Genomic DNA, 12525 nt, shown 5'->3' on the forward strand with positions numbered 1-12525 from the left:
GCCAACGTAAACTGGTAGGCTTCAGAAGAATAAAGAGATGCTGATGTGCTGTTAATGAAAGGACAATCAAGTAACATTTCCAGAGATATGTAAAAGGGTACACCCACAATGATCACTTCAAGAATAAAAATAGTATGTTTACCTAAGCCCCGCCCATCTCTCACATTAATGATAACTTGACATTCATTCTTTAAAGCAAGTCACCTGTTCCAAGTGTGGTATCTATATATTGATGTGTCTCTCTTTCCATGGAAGTGGCCTACATAAGCAGTGCACTATTTCAAAGATTGAAATTGAAATGTTAGGCATGTGAGGCATCATGTTCTTTTAGGAAACTGATATGTTTGTTGCATAGATGTTGTTTCTCATTACAAAGTCTATGGTTGAATTAGTTGTCTTTTTTTGTCATCACCATACAGTCACTAGGCCAAAACGACTGTTTACTCCTTGAATATCTAGCTGTGCTTTACACACTGGTCAATTTACTTTACATCTTCATCTGCATGGACTTATGGACTTCATCTGGAGGATGATCACTACATACACTTGAGATGTCTAAGAAATTACTCTCATCCACTTTTGTGTCTTATGAAGCTTGATAATTGCTGGGAATAAAATGTTTAATTCTTTTGATCATTAGCAGTCTCTCCCCTTTTCGAGGAGAGCGACTGGTGAGACAATGGGGTAAAGGGGGGGTCCCATGGAACTACCCCAGACATACCGCTGTTGGTGGGTGCAGTGTCACATTGCACCTGCCTGCAAGAAAACCCCTGTGCCCACTTGTAAAGTAGGACATGTGCCACCTTCACTTTGAAAGATGACATGCCTTTCAATAATGTGCTACCCTCAGGACAGCCACAAGTTTGTAGTTGCCTGGGTGTGCTACACATTATCTGTAATAATGCACTGCCTCTGTCTGCACCAAGAACAACAAATGTGCAAACAGGAACAATGTGCTCTAGATAGTGCAGCACAGGATTTCCATCTAGGGCCCATGGGACCCCAATGGGTCCAAGTAGGAAGCTGGCAAAAACTGAATACATTGTTTAAAATCAATTCAGTCAATAAAATATAATGACAACCATGTACTAATTACTCCTGGAAACATATGTATGAAAAAAGGAAAACTGAGTAAAAAATATCCATGAGAGGCACTAAAGGATTAATGATCAGACACACACTGGTTTCACAAAACTGTGGACAAGCATCTTCTGCAAACACAGACGAGAGAAGGTATGGAAAACAAAGACAGAATTGCCACCTATGAGGCAAATAGTTTTTTCACAAAATCTTGAACAACGACATGGCCTAGAAAAGCAGAAGGCATGGATATCAAAGGCACAATGGCTGCCTATGAGACATATGCTAGATTCACTAAATTGTGGGCAAATGTAGAGCTTGGAAAAGCAGAATTCGTGGAGGACAATGAGAACATGGCTGCCTGCCCGGGCTGAAGCCTCTTCCATCTCCCACTACCAACAAACAGTTGCAGCATTCAGGGAAGGGGTTCCACAAATGTATATCCAAAATGGGCTTATACACTAGTACTAAAGGAGTAATGGGCATTTGAATAATCGACAAGGATAAATCGTAATAACAGTACAGCATCATGGAAACTGACAAAATGTATTGTTATGTGGCTTGCATTAAGCTTCTATTGTAGTTTCTCATTTTAACGTAGCCTCTTTTTCTTAAGGAGGTTTGCACATGTTTTCCTATTATGAGAATGGTCCTTCAATGCATTTAGTCCTGAAAGACATTGTCGCCCTTTAGTCTGAACATTATGTTCCAGGCTCACATAAGATCAGAACATGCGGCATTGAGGAATTGCTCTCTTTTCTGGGCTGGTAAGGAGATGACTCTTCTGCTTTTGTCTAATTAAAAAGTTGTCCTGCACCTTTGACACAGTGTGATTAGTCTGTCATTGGCAAGAGGCGCACTTCCTGCAAGAGCCATCATGAAACGCTGCTGTATAATGCAGTCCTGATGTTCCTGAACTTGATTCTGAGAGGGAAGATAGCTGTACACACTGGTTTTCTGACATACAGTAGCAAGGTATGGGGTTATGTCATTCCAACAGGTGTGGCAGACGACTACTCCTGGTATGCTTTCTTTAGCATAGGGGCTAGTAATAGATAGGAGTAACTTCAGCAACATTATGAACAATTACTATGATTGAATTGTTTATTTTTCACACTATTCTAATAATGCTTACTACATTAATGTGTCTCATCTTTATTACAATCTCAGGTCATGTTTTATTTACAAAGTTTAGAGCTTTTCAATAAATGTTTGTAAATACAATAGTGTATCTTTTCTTTGTGACCACTTTGGGAATGCAAGAGTGACAAACGAAAGGGTTAGATCTGTTACCACGATTCCCTTAGGAATCTGAAAGTCATGTTCTATGTTACTGACAACATCTATAACTCCGTAGGTTTAGGAGTTCGGATTTGGTACTGTGACATAGCCGAACAAGACTAAGTCTCTGCCTTATGAAGTTTTGTTGTTCTAAATACACAGTCCTACGAGATTAGTAGGACCATACAACAAGGCACCACCAATGTTCTAGGTTTGATACCTCTTTAATTGGTCTCCTGAGTAGTTTACTTGCATGTGCCCAAAGCTCCTTTATTACCCCATACTAGGACTTGATTATTAAAAAGCATTATCCCGATAGTGTTTTCCTTTCTTTGAATTTCATTAATTAAATATGGTGCAACCTGTCGTTATTCCTGTAAATTGCAGGCAAGACGAAATTACACACTTAACTACATATGGGCTCCTCAATGGTGGTGGAGAAGTTACCTTCATGGTTGAGGTACACGAAGTGTACAGATGTGAGCTTTTTCATTCCTGGGTTGATTTTCCTTTGGTTGGTGCCAATACACAAACATTTGACACATACACTGAGGCTGCATTACAGCTGCAAATAGGCTTTATGAATATACCTTTCACATAGCAGGAACATATTAATTGGTTACAAGGAACCATTCCACACACAGTTCACTATGTCAGACTATGTCCTCTCAGTAATGATAGCCTTAGCAGACTATATGCCTTCTCTTAATGCACAGAAATTATAACAACATGACACGATTGCACATTTAAACCATTGAACCATGCTCTGCCGGTTCTGTCTGCCTTCTGCTATCTTTTGTCCCCCTGTATACAATTGCTTTTTTTTTTCTCTTTTTATTCCGTACATGTCGCTCGCTGACTTTGGTTCTGCACTGATTATTGTATATAAATCTGGCTGTTGTCCTATTGTGTCCAATTCCCTAACCCCCATTCCTTGCTTTTTGCCTATGCCTAATGCTGTACGCAGTAGCGGTCCGTGGAGGGAGTTTGGGCGGGCAGTGAGGTGGGGCGGGGGAGGGGCAGGGTGGGGAAATGTAAACACCGGAATATAGATGAACGGAGGTAAGTTTACATTTAAATAAATAAAACGAATTCCTTTGCGCGCTGCATCACAAAATGCGATGCTGCGCGCAAAACGAAATTCGTTTTATTTATTTAAATGTGTACTTACCTCCGTTCATCCATAGTCTGGTGTTTACATTTCCCCGCCTCACTGCTCGACGAACTCCCTCCACGGACCGCTACTAGCTGTACGTAACGCATTTATCCCTGGAAAGTGCTCTGATACCCTAACTGGTCATGTTCGCGCTCTATAAAACCTCAAATAAAATAAAAATAAATAAAAATCATGTTATACCTATAAGATCTAGCCCGCAAGTACAGGCACAATACCCTATTAAACATGAGGCTAAACAACCTGGGCCCAATTCACAAAGGTAAAGTTAGACCAAAAGTCTACGTTTAGATGTGAAGTCTTAAGTTTAAACCTAAAGTCTAACTTTACACTTGAAGTCTAAGTTAAGTGCTGAAGTCTAGATTTAGACTGAGAGTCTAACTGAGACCAACACTCTAACTGTACTACTTTTCAGTATTCACAAAGGTAAGTTACTACTGGTAATTTGACTAGACTTCAGGTATCGAGTTAGACTTTTGGTCCAACTTTACCTTTGTGAATCAGGCCCCCTATATATATCACAGTTAGAATATCAAGGTGTGATTGAGCCTTGGGTCTCACCCATGAATAACCCTTTATTTCCTGTGCTTAGACCTGATCATTCCTATCATATAGTCATAAAATCCATTCAATTAAACAGTCACACAATCACTTTTGCTGTGCAAAATACACATTGTACAGGATTAATAAACAACATTGTTCATAAGAAATACAAAACTACATTGGACATTTCCACTGGCTTTTTCTGTCAAAATATAGCACCTGAAAGCCATTACTTAACGGCCTTCAAAGCACTAGGAGGCCAGAGAATGTTCTATAGGCTCTCACAAGCGAATAAGAACAGCTCAGAGTACACACATTGTATCAGAAATTGACACAGAAGCACTGTCATACATTTCTGACATTTATCTCACAGATGAGTATTTAAACACACATTCAGGCATGGTGGATCATATAATTTTGTGATTAGCTGAATATGGCTATAAATTCAATTTTCCAAAATCTAAATTTACCTTTCTCAGTGTCCCGTTTTGGGATATGATTTGTCAAATGAAGGCAAAAGCCTAGCACCACATTTCTTAGAGATATGTGCTCCCTTTCAAACACATAATACATAAAAAGGCTTCAATCTGTTTTGGGCTTTCTAAAGTTTGAGGGAATATAAATACCAAATTATGCACAGCAGGTTTAAGCATTGCATGATTTAATTTGTCCAGAGTTTCTAATAAACATTGGACCATTAAACACAATAATATTCTAAAAAATAATTACAGACTGACAAGCCTGAGTCTAAACATTTACACACCCATGTTAACACTATCAACTTGGTACTCTGCATAAGCGTGGGTTCTACTGGATACATATATGTTGTATTCAAGGTGAAACACTACCAATTGCTTATACATTTATATGTCAATGCAGAAATGTGTTTTGCATCAGCCGAAAGCATTTTTATTGTAGTTCAAACAGCTGTTCTACAGGAACTGCCACTGGCTTAGGGGAAATACATAATTGTGGTGTCTCCTGTTCCAGCCTTAGAGGCTATTCACCATGGCCAGCGTTCCTAATGCAAAAGCCTTACATCCAAAATGGATACAGAAGGCCATTTTCTTTAGTAGCTGCAATTACTCATTCACAAACGAGGATGGATGTTAACATCATGGCTGCGACCAATACTTCAGCTAAAGGCAAGCCCTTGTTTAAAATAAACTTTAAAAATGCCATAAACAGCCTTATGTAACAATTACCCCAGCTAAACACTTTTAAAAGTTGCAGAAAATGTTAATTAATTACCCATCTCTTGCTCACAGGCTTATAGAATCAGACACACACATGTGCACACACACACAAAATGGTGGCCAAGCACATGGGGAGGAAGGTGTCTGTGAACAATGAAACATGTTTGCCTGCATGGGTATGTAGTCCTGGAGCCAACCCCACTTCTAGTAACCGAATGGCAAATGTTGACAAAAAATCCACATGACCTGAAAATATCTCTAGCATAGTGCAGTAAGAATGTGAAAAATACATGAATAAAACAAAAGCAATGACCACAGCAGACTAGCCCCGAAAAAGTAAAACACCACTCTATAATAACAAATCTGAACATAGAAAAGAAGGACAAGGAAGAACTGTAACTCCAATTCTCCACCATCCCGAAATGCCCATTATCACTCTCAGTCTCGTCCCTTAACCCTCAAATAGATTTAGCTAGAACAGCACTTGCTACCCTATAATATTAAGTAACAGAAATATACAGAAAGTTGTAAGGCAGACTGATTTTCAATCCCTATCTAAAACTACAAGAAACTGCGTATGTGTTGGCTAAAATAAAAAGCATAGCAAAAAATATAAAACAAATAGTCATTCAGGTTGGAAGAGCTATGCCACTTAATCCATGTTTTTTTATCTACTGACTTTGAACTTTGAACCAAAAACTTTTCATGATTATAACTTTCCACAGTTCTCTTGTGACATAATTTATTTCAAGTCCCTGGCTCATAATAATACCCATTGCAACTTACTTTTTTGACTTTGCTCAGCATGGCCAAAAAAAAATTTTTCCTAATCGTTCCCAGAAGTACTTTTTACTGTAATTAATGAAGAACAACTAATTGCTGGTTCCTAGATATTTATCCTCGGTGAGACATATACCCAGAGACACAAACTTAAACATTAACATAGTCTAAACTTCAACCTCCTCACTTACTTTCTCTTTTAGATTTGTAGTGGCTGGATTTTAAATTTTTGGCATTTTAATTTTATCAGAAAAGGCAATACGTTTGAATATCAATCATTTAATTTAATTTTCTTAGGCCTGTCGTCAACATAATTCCAGAAGATAAACATCAGTTATGTTATACTGCACCACTAATGGAAAAGAGATGCAAAAATACCAGTCTTATGTTATATCATCTCTTATCTTCTTTAGGACTGGCCTAAGAAAAGTAAATAAATTATATTCACTGGGAGCTTTTGCAAATGTTTGGAAATGTGCACTAAATGGATACGCAAAATAACAGTATGAATTAAGGAGGCAGTGCTGTCCAGTGCATGTTGCATCTTACATGCTTCATTTGTTCCAAGAGCATTACTATAGACCAAAACCATATAAATCAACATATATTGGAAGGATTTGAAACAACAATTCACAGTTCATTATTGTAGGTGTAAGAGTCACTACACAGGGTGAGTCCATACTTACAATCCATTCTAGTTCCAGATCTTAAACTTGTAAAAATTAAACAATGTAGTTAGATCAATCCTAAACATAAAGGGATATAGAGATAGCCACTCATCTGACACAGTAAATATGAGTTGGTGCCCCCTAAAGAAAAATCGATTTATTGTCAGGGATGTGGATTTAGGTATATGAAAGAAGGAAGAAAAATAAGTTAACTTATGACAAAATATAACAATGTCATTGGCAACAGTGTACTTATTATCCCAGAATCCACACAGACACCTTAGAGCTTCTGACTATATGTTCCGGGTGGATGTCGCACATTAAATAGAAGTAAGGAGAAGCACACTCGAATGGTTTTGTATTGTATTACAATTGTATTTCTATACTGCTAGTGAGGCAGCAAAGTGCCTTTACAGATGGGTAGCACACTATTCTATGGGAATGCTGTGGATGTAAGGGTGTGAATGTGTCCTGTCCCCTTCGTCAAAGTCATACATTAGGAACTGAGTTGTGCTCTTGTCATGTATCCTCACTCTGCCTCTGCATCAATTTGAAGCAAAAAGGAGTGAAAGATAGGACTATTAAGCATTAGATGCAAGTGGAGGGATGTGTAAAATTATGTTGAGTGCAGTGTGGACTATATCAGAAGTGTTATTGTGTTATATGGTTATTGCTGAGACTGTTCATAGTGAGCTGCGGTAAGCCTCTGCTGCATTCATGCATGGGTGTATGACAAAAGAGTGAGAAAAAGTGCAGTCATGCATTCTGATACCTACCAGTTTTGGATTGGTTTGGTTGTACTTTTGAAACTATATTGAATATAGATGTAGGAACTGTCCAGAGGTGAAAGATGATAACCTCAGGCATGCAGTCTTGCATCAACTATAGTATGATGTCCACCCAAGAGTGGCTGGGAGCAGTCCACATGACGGGGCCTTGTACATCGCTGTAGTGCATGGTCTGCAGGGACAACTGTGGAACCACAGAAGAGTAACCGTAATATAGCCTGTTGTAGTTTATGTCTGAAGATTCCAGCCAAGTGTGGCAGGAAGAAACACATCGGCAAAGGAGTTATTAAACAAGCCATGGTACATGCTCTGAAGGGTCCACTGTGGGGAAACAGTAGAACAACCATAATGCAGCCAGCCATAACGTATGTTTGACGAGCCCAATAAGATTGGCAGGAGCCAAATGCATATGAATGGGGATTATGCAACCAGCTATATTATTTGCTGTACGGTGGCATCCAGGAGAGGCAAAGGATTTCGCCCTTTGCAACTGCCTATAGTAAATCTTCTGAGGAAAACACATAGCAATGGCAAAGAACCAGCACAAGAGGTGCATCATTCTAATAAGCCATGGGTCTATCCACTACCAGCACTGAAGAGATCCTTAGAGCTCAACATAATACAACCAGCTCACCACATCACTGGATCTCTATGGTCAACACACAGACAATTGGTTTGAGTGCTGTTAAGGAGTCAACCAGGCCCAGGGCGTCAATCAGTGGTTCTGTTGAATTAAAGCATTTAGGTTACAGACAGGAAATGGTCCTTCCTGGCCTTAACAAGCCCAAACACGTTTGGCACTATAGGAAAATGTCCTTAACCTCATTGCCCTTGACTAGGATATCATGGCTGAACGGCCTTACAAATGGGTTTCAGAAGGGTAGTCTAGATGCTGTGAGGAGCACAAATTATGTGAACCAGCGGGGCTAGGTCTATGTGTAAACACCAGCAGAAGCAGCCTGAGGGGAGAGGGGCCGATTGCTAACTCAGGGGGGAGAGGGCTGCAGAGGTGCAACAAACCCCGAGCTTGTGGACGCCCAATAAAACAAGCATTTGCAATGCAATAGGTCTTGCATTTGCGAGAGTTTAAGATATTGACATTGTAAATGACAATGCATTTTATGTGTTTGTTTTTAAAACAGACACATAAAAGGCATTGTCATTTACAATGGCAATAGATTAAACTCTCGCAAATGCAACACTTATTGCATTGCTTCCTGTTGCAGCGGAAGAGAGGAAGTGAATGGGGAGGAGGAGGAGGAGTCCGGTGCAGTGATCCGCGCCGATTAAAAGAAAGGTGTGGTTCGCCGAAGACAATTTTTTTAATATTGTAAGATTTTGGTAAGCAGCCAGCACGCCGCCTGTGGAGCGCTGCTTACTAAAAGCTTACAATATTGAAAAAATAGACTTAGGTGAACCACGACTTTTTTTTCGTGGTGGCTCATCGAAATCTATTTTTTCAATATTGTAAGATTCTGGTAAGCGCCTGTGTTGCGCTGTAGAAGAAACCCATTAAAGAAAATAGTACTGACAGACTGTAAAGAAAACAAACATGTAACTACACAAGTAAACGGGTCAGTCCTCATGGGAGGTTACAAATGTAGACAAGGCGGTACGAAGGAGGGACTAGCAAGCCAATTAACGAATCAGATGCCAACATTTTCAAAGGACAATGACACAAGCCAATGAAAAATATTTGGCGGAGATTCAAGTCCATTAGTGAATAAAGCACGCCTCGCAGCGCATAAGCTGGCCAGGCTCGACCTAAAAAGAGTTTGGGCAGTAAGAGGAAAACAGAGCTGGAGTTTTGTGTTGCTGGCAGTGGGCTGTGTAAAAGAGTCTTCCGAATAAAATATACTTGCTGCTTGTAAGTAAAATCTTTTATAGTCAATCTGTAAACTACTTACAGTATAAGCTATCATCAGAATGCTTTGTAGAGTTGTCTTTTTTTTTTTTTAAAAGAGAATCTCACTCAGCAGTCTGTTTCCAATATAAGTCTTGTGTAGTCCACGCGATTCCTGTAATTATGTGATTCAGCTTGCAGTACTCTGAAATATTCAAACTGCCAACAGTCAGCTGTAATCACTTTAAAACTTCTATAGCACCTTTCCTTTGGGAGAGAAATCTTAACTCTTCATGTGTGTGTCTTAATCCCGCTCGTCGCCAATGTAAAAGAGTCTTCCAGACACAATCAAAGAAGTTTAGTAATATCTTTAATGGAGCTTGTAAATCAGCTTCCACATCTGTCCCAGCATATCAATTGAATGCCCCTTTTGCATTCTTTAAGTCTCAACATTCTTTTAGAGCTAAAGGCTGTAGCCTGCTCTTTGTTGGTGACGGTGCAGTTTGTCCCCTGGCGAGGGTTGCCTTGCAGGAAGACAGCATGGCTGGTGTATAAGCGCCAGACTGCCAGCACCATTCTGGAAACAGAACACCAGTATTAATGTTTAGAGAAAAGTCTAAAAGGTTGAACCCATTAAGTGTCTGGACCAAAGGCATTTTCTGTGGCTCATCGTTTCCTTGCGACACATACGTGGAGTTGTGGAAGGCCAGTCTGCCAGTGTTAGCCTTTTTGTTTTGCACACGTGCTAGGATAACCTATGACAGATACATATGCATTTCCTGAGTTCAGGAGATAAACATGTGTGACATATTGCAGCTCTCCATTTGTCATATTTGAAAAAAAAAAAATGCTTGCCCTCCTTAAAACTTTGGGGTGGGTTTAATTATGTTGTACATTTTGGCGATTTTACTTTTTTCAGTGACATAGGCAGCTACATCGGTACGTGCTTGTTATAAATGAGGCGCATGCATCAGCAGGTTTGCATACTGCCACTGTTAATTGCCGGTGTTCCTTCTCAACAAAGACAACAATCCCAGCCACCAAAACCCGTTCATGGAGACAACTCATCCTTTCAATCAAATGCAACGGTTCCTTTTAGGGTAAAGGGATATAGACTCTCTGCAGCCTATACTTCTAAAGCTTGCTATCCAGATAGACATATGCACAATACACTGTCTAGTGCAAAATCATGTGAAGAAACAGAAGAGAACGGGAAACAAGCACAGTTTTTTTCTAGTTAATACCTCCTAAACCTAGACAATCTGAGCACAGCCACATTTGTTTCACTTGACTGTCAAATACCTACAGAAGACTAAAATTTGTGGTGGCTGAAATATAAACTATACAAATCTAAAATAGTTAAACGAGTGATATTTTAAAAAACCCGACTGAAACTTCATTGGGGCGCACACAAAAACCCTTTAGCTAACAGAAACCTGTCACAAAAATTAGGATAGAACTGTTAATTCTAACTCCAATACACGTCAAGGGGCTCTATTGGGCAGGGGTGCTTTGAGGGACAGGCAAATGAGGTGCTGTCCCACCAACTCAGTCTTTCACACCCCACGTTGCTTACAATGACCAGATGGCTGTAATTGCACAGCGTTCTGCATGTGAATGGAGCTTGCAGAGATAATCCATTTATTCTGTCAGTTCTGTACGTTGGAGGGAAAGTTGTTATGTGACACCTGGGGTTATATTTTGCACAAAGTTAATATAGGTTTTCTTTGGAAAAGTTTAATTTGCCTTTCACAGGTTAAGTCTGTGCCCAGTACAGGAGTTGCACAATGCAAGAAGTGCTTAACCTGGAAGATACCTTGCAGCCATACGCCTATGCGTGGAAGGCCTCTGCAACCTAAAGGATTCTCTGGTGCCTGTTGGTGTGTTTAACCAGTGATAGCCTCCTCCAAAGCCTAAGCCTGGAAGACCACTGTGACTTCAGAAAACAAGCGCGGGCGCCTCGCGCTGAAAGTAAAAAAAAACAAGTTTGAGGAGGAGGCAGCAGGGGGAGGGGAGAGAGGAGGGGGCCTGCGCCTGTTTCACTTGCGGGAGTGAGCAGGAACCATCTGTTAATTACAAACAGATGGTTTGAAAGCTCGCTCCCGCAAGGGAATCTCCAAACGTGCACGCGTTGCCATTCAAAGCAATGCAATGCGTGCACGTTTTTGGCAGCAAAACGGAATCGATTTCTAAAGGTCTTTTCCTAAGCAGCGCATGTGCGCTGCGTAGGCAAGACCTAAAAACAACAACAACATACTAGTAGCAAACACAACCCTATTCTAGAAATTCAACCACAATTTAAAAAAAGGCAGGAGTAAATGCTGATGGTTAGGGGTCACATCATGTGAACCAGCTCACGCCAATCAACAGGCATGCACTACCAGAAGCAATCAAATGACAGGTGGAGATTCATCATTTGTCTCTATCATGTGTTGCCAATGATCGTTTACAAGTAAAGTGCTGCCCCAAAGGAGATCATTTCTAATTTCTAAGAATCTTCAGTGTCTCACTTAATGCAGTTCATTTGATGCTATTCTAGACAACAAAGTATCCGCATGATGCCTGTGAAAATGCATCCATAGTTCATGGATTGGAGAACATCATCGACACATGATTTAACTCTTTACTATAAATTAATATACATTAAGGTTGAATTGATAAAAAAATGAAGCAATTTTTTGTAAAATGGATGTATGCATCCTTCTACAGTAATTAATTTGACTAAGAGGAGAATAGGAAATAATGTGCATTAAATCCATTCCCATCACTCTCGCAAAAAGCTAAAAAAAAACCCTGCCAGAGGGGGACATGCGCCCAGTTTCAGCAATACATTGCATCTCCATTGTAGTGAATTTTTTGTGAATCAGAATGAGAGTGTGACTGGCCCAATTACCTTGGCACAGTATAAATGTGCAAATGTGCCTGAAAGCAGTGTGTTAATAGCTGGGTATTATATGCTCTCATACAATCAAATTTCTCAAAGAAGAAGACTGGATGTCCAGGACACACTTCACAGAAGAAATCATCAAGACAGAGGCAGAACATGGGATTTGAGAGGCACCAGAAATTCCAGATTAAAGGCACTAGAAAAGGTGAAAGGACAGGCAGCCCTTAAAAATGAATTTATCCATTACTAATGACCAGCTTACAGTTTAAGCAGCATTTACATAAG

This window comes from Triturus cristatus, chromosome 3_1 (assembly GCF_964204655.1).
Source record: "Triturus cristatus chromosome 3_1, aTriCri1.1, whole genome shotgun sequence".
Classification (NCBI taxonomy): Eukaryota; Metazoa; Chordata; class Amphibia; order Caudata; family Salamandridae; genus Triturus; species Triturus cristatus.